Genomic DNA, 12,135 nt, shown 5'->3' with positions numbered 1-12,135 from the left:
CTTAGAGATATTAAACATTTAATAACCATCCTCTGTAAAAAGCTTTCACTTGTTTAAAGATGCAAATTAATTATCACCACTTTGCATAATTGATTCACAATAGTTTAAGAAAGTTCAAACAGGAGAGAGAGGGGATAGAAATAAGTTTAAGTATGTACCATGTTTGCATTCTTCTTGGTCACTTCTTGTTCCACTAGGGAAAAAAAACTTTAAAAACTTGGTGTGTTTAATGAAAAAGAATATGAAAACGAATATATGTATGTACACGGATGACTGGGAAATTGTGCTGTACACCAGAAATTGACACATTGTAACTGAGTATACTTCAATTTTAAAAAATTGGTGTGGAAATGATAGTTTGAAGAATTCCTATGAAATTTTAGTATTTTTTTATTTCAGGTTTTTATTTAAATGAACTACTTGAATATTCATTCTTAAAGATTTGATCACAGTTTAATGCTGTAACATTTAATTACCTTCATTTTTGGGGCCACCATAAATCAAAAGATTGTAATTCAAATGTATACGAATTTATTCTTGACCTGGAAGTTAATTACTAACCATCAGAGGCTTTAATTATTGTTGGTAAGGTGGGAATATATCAAAAGAAGACCTGCTGAAACAAGAAATAGAAATGAGGTTTGTGGGCACTGCGAAGATCTAAAAAGTTAGCAAGTGTATAACCCAGTAATACAAAGGCAAACCCTAAGACCAAAGCCTGACAAAGAAACAATAAGAAAAAGTAAACTGTAGACCAACATTCCTATTGTAAATGCAGGCAAAAATTCTAAACAAAATTTTAGCAAATTTAGTCCAACAAATCTAAAAAGTATAATACCTCATGACTAAGTGAGGTTTCTGCTAAAAATACAAAGTTAGTTTAACATGAAAAAATTAATCAAGGTACTTCAGCAGATTAACAAAAAAAAAGAAAAAACATAGAATCATCTCAACAGATGCAGAAAAACATTTGACAAAATTCAACATATATGACTAATAAAAAACTCCCAACAAACTAGGAATAGAAAGGCACTCCTTAAACCTGACATAGGGCATTTATGAAAAATCAACAGGTAACACCCTATTTAGTGTGAGATCATGCCCATGAAGGAAAAAGAAAGTAGTAACTTGAATCTTACAAAATATTAAAACTTAGGCTCTTCAGAAAATACAGGTGGTGATTTCCAGTTCTGACCAAGATAAATTAGCCTCTTTCCTCCTTGATTCAACCTCTTATCATCCACATAACACAAAAAACAACTATACATGGGCTCTGAAAGGTGGAAAGAAACAGGCAGACTGTGCAGGCACCCTGGGACTTGCGGTGAGTTCCCTGTGTTTCTTAACTGCCTCCCACATATCTCAGGGAGGGTCCTGCAGAAGCCTCCAACCCAGAACTGCTAACAGGTACAGACCTCAACTATACCCACAAAATTCCCAAGAAAAGCCTATTCCTCCCAGTCAAAATACCAGGGTGACCTAACAGAACAGAAAACATTATTGGCAACATCTACCCAACTCAAACCAAACACCCATGGAAAATCCACCTAACCCACCCACACTCCCACAGTTTCAGCTGGGCCAAGAAGGGAGCCGATCTTTAACTCCCACATCATCTGCCACTTCACCTCCCTCACCCATTGCACAAGGACATCAGACAATGGTACTCCAATCTCCCCATCCAGTGGTGCCAGCAGGGCCAAGCAGGGAAAGAGCCTTTCACCTCTAACCTAGTTAAAGCAGGCAAAGTTCTGATTTCCCTGAAAGGTTAGTTAGTGTCAGCATGGCTGCCTGGAGAGTGATCTTCATGCCCTGAAAATGCAGAGTGTGCTTTGATTGCCGTGCCTGGGTGCTATCAGTGGGGTCCAGATTGAATGAGAAATGAGGCTCATCATCACTCTGCTTCACACCCCCACTCCTGGGTCAGTGGGGCCCAACAGAGAGCTGGCATCGAGGTGGAAAGAGGTGGGTAGCACTAGCTGGCACAACACTCATCCCCACCCCTGCTCTGCTGGTGTCAGCTGGGCTCTCTCCCATCTGAGTTCTTCCCATTCGCACTTGTAAGATGTCCGGGGGCAAGAGGGGAACTGAACTTCTACCCCACCTGTCTGCCACAAAGCAGTGTGAATCAGGGCCCCAGATCTGCACAGCAAGAAGCTGAATATACACGCCCACCCCGCCCTGTGCTACACCTCCACGGGGGAATGCAGGCTAAGAAAGATTAAACAGAAGCCAGAGTTTTATAACACAATATCCAAAGTATCCAGGATACTCAAATGTCACTCATTATCCCAAGAACTGGAAAAAACACAATCCAAATGAGAAAAGACAACCAACAGATGCCAAGATGAGATGAGTCAGATGTTGGAATTATCTGATAAGGATTTTAAAGCCACCATCATAAAAATACCTCAAAAAGCATTTAGGAATTCTGAAACAAATGAAAAACTAGAAAACCTTAAGAACAGCAAATAAAGAAGTTATTAAAAAGAACCAAATGAAAATTATAGAAATGTAAAACATAATAATGGAATTTTTTTAACTTGCTGTACGTGCTCAATAGTAGAGTGCAGATGCCAGATGACAAGATCAGTGAACTTGAGGACAGATCAATAAAACTTACCCAGCCTGAACAACAGTGAGAAAATAAACTTAAAAAAAAAAAATCAGGAACCTATGGGATAACAAAAAAGCTAACATTCTTTTCATCAGAGTCCCAGAAAGTGAAAAGAGAGAGAATGGAACTGAAAAAAGTATTCAAATAAAATGACAGAACACTCCCCAAATCTGGGAAAGACATAACCCTATAGAATCAAAAGGCTGAGAAAACCTCAAGTAGGATAAACCCAAAGAAATTCATTCTAAGGCATATCATAATTAAACTTCTAAAAACTAAAGACAAAGAAAAAGAAATGTTTAAGGGACACAGTACCTGTAAAAGAACAGTTTGAATGAATGATTTCTCACCTGAAACCATCAGGCCAGAAGAAAGTGGCACAACATTTTTTCAAGAATTGTCAACTATGAATTTTATATCTGGCAAAAATATCCTTCAGGGATTTAAAGAGAACTGAAGACATTCTTATATGAAGAAAAACTAAGAGAATTTATCACTCGTAAATCTACTCTTGAAGAATAGCTAATGGAGGTTCTCTAAACATAAACTAGATGATAAAAGGCTTTGCCCATCAGAAAAGAAAGAACTTTGGAATGGGTAAAAATAGGGCTATAAACATAATAAAAAATATAACAGAATATCCTTCTTATGAGCTTAGTAAATTATATTTGATGATTGAAGTAAAAATTATAACATCATTTGATGGGGTGCTCAATATATAGAGAAAAACTTTTTTAAAATTCTTTAAAAAGTGGGGAAGCAAAGGAAATTAAATGGAAGTAACATTTCTACACTTTAAGTGGTAAAACACTAATACCTATTGACTGTCATAAGTTAGATGTGTATACTATAATACCTAAAGCAACTACTAAGAAAGCTATACAAAGTGATACCCCCAAAATGAGAAATACAAAGTGAGAACCGAAAAAATGTTCATGGAACTCCCAGGAAGGCAATAAAAGAGAAATAGAGGAACAAGACATGGAAGAAACAAGTAGAAAACAAATAATAAAATGGCACGCTTAAGCCCTAACATATTTATAAGTATATATACAACAAAATAAATCAATATCACTATGCATAAATTTCAAATAAACTAATTACAAAGTGAAATGGCTGGCCACAGACTTGGAAAAGATATCTGCAACATACGTGCGTGTATATTTAACGAAGACTCATATTGATCATATTCAGAACATGTAAAGGAGTCCTACAATTCAATTTTAAAAACTATGAAAAGCAAATGATTTAATAGACACTCCATAAATAACAAAATGCAAGTAGTCAAAGATCATATAAAAAGGTGCTTAACCTCATTACTCATCAGGGAAAAAGAAAATTAAAATCTCAGTGAGGTAACACTAACAACCTACAAGAATGGTGAAAACTAAAGACTGATAGCACACCAGTAGCAAAGACACACTTGGTACCCAGATCTTGGTTTCTAATACCATTCTCCATCAGAAGGAACCAGGAGTTCTTAAAGAAAGGACTGGTTCTCAAACTCGAGTAGGAAATATACAAAAAGAGTCTGAAGCAGAAAGTAAAAAAACACTCAAAAATAAAAAAACAAACCCCACAATTATGAAGGTATGTCAAAGGGACATAGATGCCAACTGAATAAATTCCCAATGGCCAAAACTAAAACAATTTGAACAACAAAAAAAAGCAGTATTAGATTATAACTCAGAGTATAAAAGAAATATCTGTGAATCCATAGTGATATAAACAAATGACTGAATTAGTAAATAAATGGGGAGGAAGAATTCTAAATAAATTATGTAGATACTTCACTCTTAAAAAGGTGAAGGATGAATCCCCCCTGCAATAATGACTTCATTCCAAAAAGTACAGTATGGAAAGGGGGTGAGATAGTTAAAAAGAGTAACTTTACAGCTGAGAAACCTGACAAACACTATCTCAGGTTAACATCAAGAGTGATAAGTCATGTTGACAACATGTGCCCTAAACAGGATGCGAAGAAAATGGCCTCTGTTGTCTTCCTTCCAAAAAAGCATAACCTCAGTCTAATGATGAGAAAAACTGCAGTCAAATCCCTACAGGAGGACAGTTAACAAAATATCTCAGCAGTATTCTTCAAAACTGACAAAGTCCTCAGACAGAGACCAAATCACAGGGCTAGCGACTGGTTCCCCTCTCCTCACACCCTACCGCAGCACATTGCTAAAGGCCTATTTACAACTGTTCCTCTTATCACTTACATCATGCCCAGCTATCAAGAAAAAATTACAAAGCATACCGAAAGGCAAAAACCCCACAAAGAGTCAGAGCAAGCATCAGAACCAGGAACCAGATATGGCGAGGATACAGGCATTATCAGACACTAGTGATTCGAGTATAAAACTGGTTCAATCAATTTAGAAAACTGTTTAGCAATATCTACTAAAGCTAAACATAAGCCTATTTTATGACCCAGAAATGTCGTTCCTAGGTATGTTCCCCAAAGACATGATTAGACATGTTTGTCAAAACCTTTTATTATAATGTTTATAGTAGCTTAATTCCTAATAACAAAAAATAAGAAACAACTCAAATATCAATCCAAAGAGGAACGGATAAATAGTGACTCATTCCTACAGTAAAATACCATACAGCAACTAAAAGAAAGAACTACTGATGCACACAGGTGTGAATGAATTTTACAGACATGTGGAGAGGAAGACGACAGACACAAAAAGATACATACAATATGAGTCAATTTATAATGAATCATAAAGTATACATATTTAAGATATTTTCTTATTCTCAAGAATAAGAAAAACTAATCGATTGTGATAGCAATCAGAATATTGGTTACTTTTGTGGGGAGAGCATTGTATGGACTAGAATAGGCTAAGAGAGACCCTCCTGGGGGTAAACAGAATGTTCTATATATTGATCTGGGTACAGTCCTCTGTGTGTGTGTGTAAATTCACTTAGGTATATACACTTAAGATTCATTCACTTTATTTCATTTAGGTTGTAACAGAATAAAAGATAAAACATTTAAAAAGATTGTAAAATTTAAAAAAATAAAATGCTTGTCACAGTTTATATCTAATTAAGAGATAAAAACCACACAGTGACCTAAACAGGAAAGATTAACAGGAAGGACTGTCACACTATATTAAAGAGTAGCTATAGAATATAAGAAAACTTTGTATTGCAGCAACATGGATGTCCCTGGAGAATGTCATTCCAAGTGAAGTAAGTCAGAAAGAGAAAGAAAACCATAATACCATATGAGATGGCTCATATATGGAATCCAAAAAAAAAAAAAGAACATAAATACAAAACAGAAGCAGACTCATAGACATAGAATACACACTTGTGGTTGCCAAGGGGGCAGGGGGTGGGAAGGAACAGACTGGGAGTTCGAAATTTGTAGATTCTGATAGGCACATGTAGAACAGATAAACAAGATTATACTGTGTAGCACAGGGAAATATATACAAGATCTTGGGGTAGCTCACAGCAAAAAAAATGTGACAATGAATATATGTATGTTCATGTATAACTGAAAAATTGTACTCTACACTGGAATTTGACACAACATTGTAAAACGACTATAACTCAATAAAAAAATGCTAAAGAAAAAAAAACCCAAAAAACTTTGTAAAGTACCCTAGGTCTGAGGGACATGATGCAAGGAAGGACGATCTTGGAAGGGGACCCTCTCCTCAAGGCTGAGGTTCTCCTCAAAGCTGGGTTTTGATGACATCGTTACAGAAAATATAGTTGAACCGACTGAATGGCAAAGAAGTCAACTGGTTTGTGAGGCCAGAGCTGGCCTGAAGTCCTCAGCAAGCAGGAAGCAACCTCTGGAGCCCAAGTAGGTATGTGAGCCACAGCGGGTGGCCAGCATGTGGGCATAAGGTAAGGGTGGAGCACTGGTTGGGTAGGTGGCCTGAAGCACGAGATGTCCCTGTTGGAAGGGCCACAAGAGACAAACTTGAGGGTGGCGAGTGAGCACAGAGGATCAGAGCACCAGGGTGGGCCAGAGGACTGTGGAGCAGAATGTTCATACTGAACAGACCATGTGAAGATGATCACTGGTCACACTGGGGCTGTGAGACCACTAAAGAACTGTCCATTCTGGAAACATGGCTGGGCGGAACACCACCAGATGTCCTCACACCCACACCAGTGACCCACTGTGCTACAGCTGGAAACACAGGGGAGCCTCTTTCTCCTGCAATGTCCCTCTGCCACCTTCTGCTAAGAATCCTTAACCTCATGTTCACTTTAAAGCAGAAATGATCTTAAAGGCGCTCCATCCATCATCACAGGGCAGGTATTGAAGAGTGAATTTGGAGCTAAGAGGCAATAAACTGATAACCGGCACAATATTTATCATAAAAATAATAAATGATTACTTCGAATAAAAAAGTAAATGAGATAACGTATGTAAAACACTTGGCACAAGGCCAAGCATCATAGTGTAAATACTGCATAAACTCTTATTATTATTAATGCTGTTCTGATGGTTATAATTATGACAATTTAATTTCAAATGCATGTGCCTTTGGGAAATAGGATAGAAGAAGTAGACCAACAACAAAAAGCTTTTCTTTCATCCTCTGTATTGTGTTTCATTAATTGTTAACGTAACAAATACCCATTGTAAAAATTTTAAATTAGGTAGAAGTGTATTGAGTGAAAAATACAAAATCTTTTATATCCCACCATCAATCCCACCCCCCTTCCCCGAGGTAACCACAGTGAGCAGTCCTTTGTTGTGTATTTAAGTTATACTAATTACTAACAATACTTAACACTTTATAATACGCGTATGTATTAGGCACTGCTCTAAGTTCTTTACAAATACACTTTTGTTTAATCCTCTCAGCAACCTTACATGATTGGTTTTATTGTTATTATTCCTAAATATATGAAGAAACTGAGTCACTGACATTTAAACAAAGACTAAGGACAAAGAGACATGAGAAGCATAAGAACATTTCCAACAGTAAGTAGAGCAGCTAAAAAGGCCATGACCAGGCGACCACTGAGCAAAGACTTGAAGAGGTGATGGATCGAGCTGTGTGGGTAATTAGGCAAGAGGGCTTCAGGCAGAGGGAACAGCCAGAGCCAAGGCACCGAGTACACATGCAATGTCTGGGGGCCTCAAGGAGAGCAGAGCGGCTGGAGCTGGGAGAGGGACAGTGGTTGTTAGGCAGGTGCCAGTCCATGAACTCGTCTGCACAAACCTGAATGCAGACAGTGGGCTAAGTATGCAGAAACTTCTGGAGCAGTTTGACAGAAATTGTAGGTCTTCTGAATCAAAAAATACAAAATTAGGGCTTGCATTTTTCTATTTTTAATGTTTAATTTTATTTTTGGGGGTAACTGGTTTTTATTGCATTTTTTTTTTAACATTTTGGTCTATGATGGATTCCGGTTTTTTATTTTTGTTTTTATTGGTTGGTTGATTGGTTTTTTAATGATCTTTCACCACAGATAGTCTTGTGATAACTGGTGATCCTGTTAAATGAAAATTCTTATTCAGAAGGTCTGGAGCAGGGTCCAAGATTCTGCATTTCTAATAAGCTCCCAGGTTCTGCTGATGCTACTAGTCCAGGGACTAGCAGTTTTAAGAATCACTCTAGGGCTGTGTTGAGAGTAGATAGTAGGGGAGTTAAGGGAGAAGCAGGGAAACTAGTTAGAAACTCAGGCAAGAGATGATGGCGCTTCAGATCAGAGTGGCAACAATGGTGGTACGGAGAAGTGGTCAGATTGTAGGTTTATATCTGAAAAGTAGAGACAAAAATATTTCCAGGTATACAGGGAGTGGAGTGTGAGGAGAAGAGAAAAGTGAGGGGTGACTGTAAGGTTTCCGGCATAAGCAAAGGAAAGAACTGAGTCACACAGCTAGAGGGTGGAGGGGCCGAGAACTCTGTTAGCAGAGCCTGAGCTGGTAACTATTTCATCACAGCCACTTTCTGGAGATGGCTGATACTGGTAGGAAGTACCCAGAAGACAGATTTACCTTTTGGACCCTTATCTCTATAAAAACAAACACAACAAGCCATGATGTACACAACTACATTTTCAATTCCCCCAATCAACAATGGCAGCAGCAACAACAAGGGGCTTGAAAATCGCTAAAACCAAAGATAAAAGGCCAAAACAAATGCCACAACTGACTAAGATACTGTGACCTGTTAACTCATCTACTGAGTCAGAAAGGCAAATGGACTAAATAATCCTGGCCTGGACCATCTGACCACCTCTCAGGAGTCTTCATCACCAGGACTCATCAGTTTTCTCTGTGAGGGAGATGGTTAATTAGATTTTACAGTAAAAGATATGAATGAATCAACACTGCGTTGATGCCTTATTGATGAATAATGAGGTCTGAATGAATGACATATGTTGTGCCAGGTGTGCGTGTGCGTGTGTGTGTGTGTGGTTTGTGAGCTGCTAGGAAAAATCATGCCTGGAATGTCATACAATGTTAAAAAAGGTGACCTCTGAGGACAGGAGTGAAGCTGACAGAAGAGGAAAAGATAGGAAGAGGGTGACATCCTCTTTCTGAGATATACCTTTGATTTATTTGAATTATTTTATAACATATGACTTCTATAAATTTCTGGGCAAGACAAAGAAGGGAAAAATATTTGTTGGTCTCTCTACCTTCCTACCTCAACTTAAGAAAAGTATAGTATAGAAAAAAATCTGACATTTTCCTAAAACATTTTGCTTGCAGATATCCTCACAGGAATTTCCTTGAGCTCTACACTGTTTTACAGATTAAACCACTAAAAACCCTTGCAAATATATTTTCTTTCTTTTCTTTATCTTATCTTTATCTCTATCAAACATCAACTCCCAAAATAATGAACATAAAAAGGCAAATGGAACTTGAGAAGGCTGAAATAGCACCAAGATTTCTTCATGTAGTAAAAATATGCTCAGTAAGGAAGCTGAATGCATTCATGAACAACCATTAAATCATCATGTTGTAATATTTTTACCTAAGTCAAACTACACTATTACTAAAATAAAAAGCTTTGTGCTGCATCACCAAATATTCTCTCCAATTATCTAGTTTTTAAAGCTTATTAGTATCACCTCTTTTTCCTTCTTTACCTCCAAAGGAGCATGCCTCACAATCTGCTCGGTGGATTCAGGAGAGACCTCTCCTTGGCTAAGATCAAAGCACTATGAACTAAGTAGTTTCATCTCTGTATGTATCTGATTGCAAACTGCGTGCATAATCCCATGCTTTATAAATATAATGATCTTATAATAGGCCTGCTGAGCATAAGTGAGCGGCTTAATGCACACAGCCTATGAATCTTCATATGAATTACTTTGGCTCCCAAACTGTGTGCAGTGGAAAGAACCAGATGGAGGTTAGAGTCTTAGCTCTACAGCTTACCAGGAGGACTTCAACAGTCACTTAACCTCTTTGACTGTCAGTTTTCTTATCTATAATGTGAGGATTAAAATATTTACTTCACAAAGTTGTCTTTGAGGCTTAGTGAGATAGAAAGAAACTTGTGAAACTTCTTAGTGCCAAGCACATACTAAGCTCACAACAAATGCTAATTAATTTACAAATATGATCCAGAAAGGAAATGCATGCGAGCTATCAGATCATACTTTAGAGAATGCAAATAAGACTGGCCTTCCATGCAGAAAGAGTGGAGTTGGCAGCTACTCTGGTAAATTGGATGTGGGATAGATTTTATCCTGCCTCTTGGCCTCTCGTTTGGCTGAGTCAATGTGTCCCCTGGTAAAGGTGATTTATTAACTAGGTAACAAACAGAGGTTAGGTTTTTCTCCATAATGAGTCCACCTAACCCAGCTGAACTTAAGAGCTGTGGCAGGCAGACAGCAGGAAAAAGCAACGGATATGGAAGGAGGGGCTGGAAAGCAGCTGAAGCCAGGGGAAGGGAAACAAGGAAATATGGGCTTACTTATCAGTCTCATTCAAGGACAACTTGTGTCTATGTTGTAACACCCGTAAGCCTGCATGCCAGGAATTGCACACACAGGGGAGCCTGTTTCAGGCTTGAAGGCCCTGGCTCTCAGCCCTGCAAAGTTTGAGAAAGTGCACTTGGCAAAGTATGAGTTCAGGTCAAGTTATGGGCAGGTGCACTTTGCTTAGATGCTGTCCTGGAAATTTGGACTGGGTTTGCCAAACTTGATCAGTTTGCAAATTGGAACTGCTTGGCATTGCATAACCTTGATTCAAAATGATGATTAATAGGCCTGTTTCTGGAGTGAAAAGGGAAAAAATGTTGAGAGAATAAACTACGTTTTAGAGGAAGGATTAACTCTTTCCTGGAACTAGCTTTCCTGCCAAGCAGCAGCAGGGAATATAAATAGTATCTAATTGTGTAGCACAAAAGCACACTAACATTTCACCTTATGATTTGTCACCTCAGATTCTCCCTGAGGTAATTCTGATATCATTAAATATCAAAAATTAAGGCACAGGAAGGCTTACTCATAATTTGTTTATTTGGCACTAGCTAGACACCAAGAATTGAAATAATAACTGCTGCAGTTATCTACTTAGGGACCTGGCATGAATATCATTGATAATAAAATAAGGATGATGCCTGTCTAATAGGGTTGCCAGGAAATTTCAATAGATAATATTTGTAAGAGCTCCTGGTGCAGTCCCTAACAGATAACAGGCACTGAATAAACATTAGCTTTCTTTGTAAAACATTTTGTAAGTTTTGTTTGCTTTATGGCTAGAGTCTGGACTTATGAAATAGTTTAGATGGATCACGTGGCTCACTAAGAATCAAATGAGGCTCAAGTTTTGTGTATTTGCCCAACAGTAATAGGTAAATATTTTGGAGGGGCTGATGAGGAGAAAGGGATGGGAATTTCTGCTCTTAATATAGAAAATGTGTATCATAGGTCAACTGCATGAAGACCTCACATCTACAAAGTACTATGACTTCAGTTAGTTCAAGATTTGCAGATACTAACTACTATATACAAAATAGATAAACAACAAGTTTATACTGTATAGCACAAGGAACTATATTCAGTATCTTGTAGTAACCTACAATGAAAATGAGTATGAAAATGAATATATAAATGCATATGTATGAGTGAACTATTATGCTGTATACTAGAAATTGACACAACATTGTAAACTGACTATACTTCAATAAAAAATAAAGTAGATTTAAATTCAACAACAACAATAAAAGAATATTTGCCGTTAGTTAACAGGGGGAGAGATGATTCCCAGTTAGTGTAATATGACACGTATTTATTTCATTTGTTGAATACAAAAAAAGGTATAATCAAAAGAAACACATTTGATGTCCACTTTTAGTCAAAATGGAATAACAGACTGGCTTCATGTGCCAGCCTGAAACAAACAAATTTTTAAAAAACCAAACAACCAAAGAAATAACAAAATATATAAACAATGGTTTTCAGACACCAGACTGCACAAAATGATCATCTCTGAGAGAAGCGAGACATAAGAAATGAGCACTGTGACTCCCCCAACTTCTTGCCTGGAAGGAGTTCCCAGGCTG

The sequence above is a fragment of the Camelus ferus genome, chromosome 5 (assembly GCF_009834535.1).
Source record: "Camelus ferus isolate YT-003-E chromosome 5, BCGSAC_Cfer_1.0, whole genome shotgun sequence".
NCBI lineage: Eukaryota > Metazoa > Chordata > Mammalia > Artiodactyla > Camelidae > Camelus > Camelus ferus.
The sequence above is the reverse complement of the archived record's forward strand: the minus strand, read 5'-3'. Positions refer to the sequence as shown.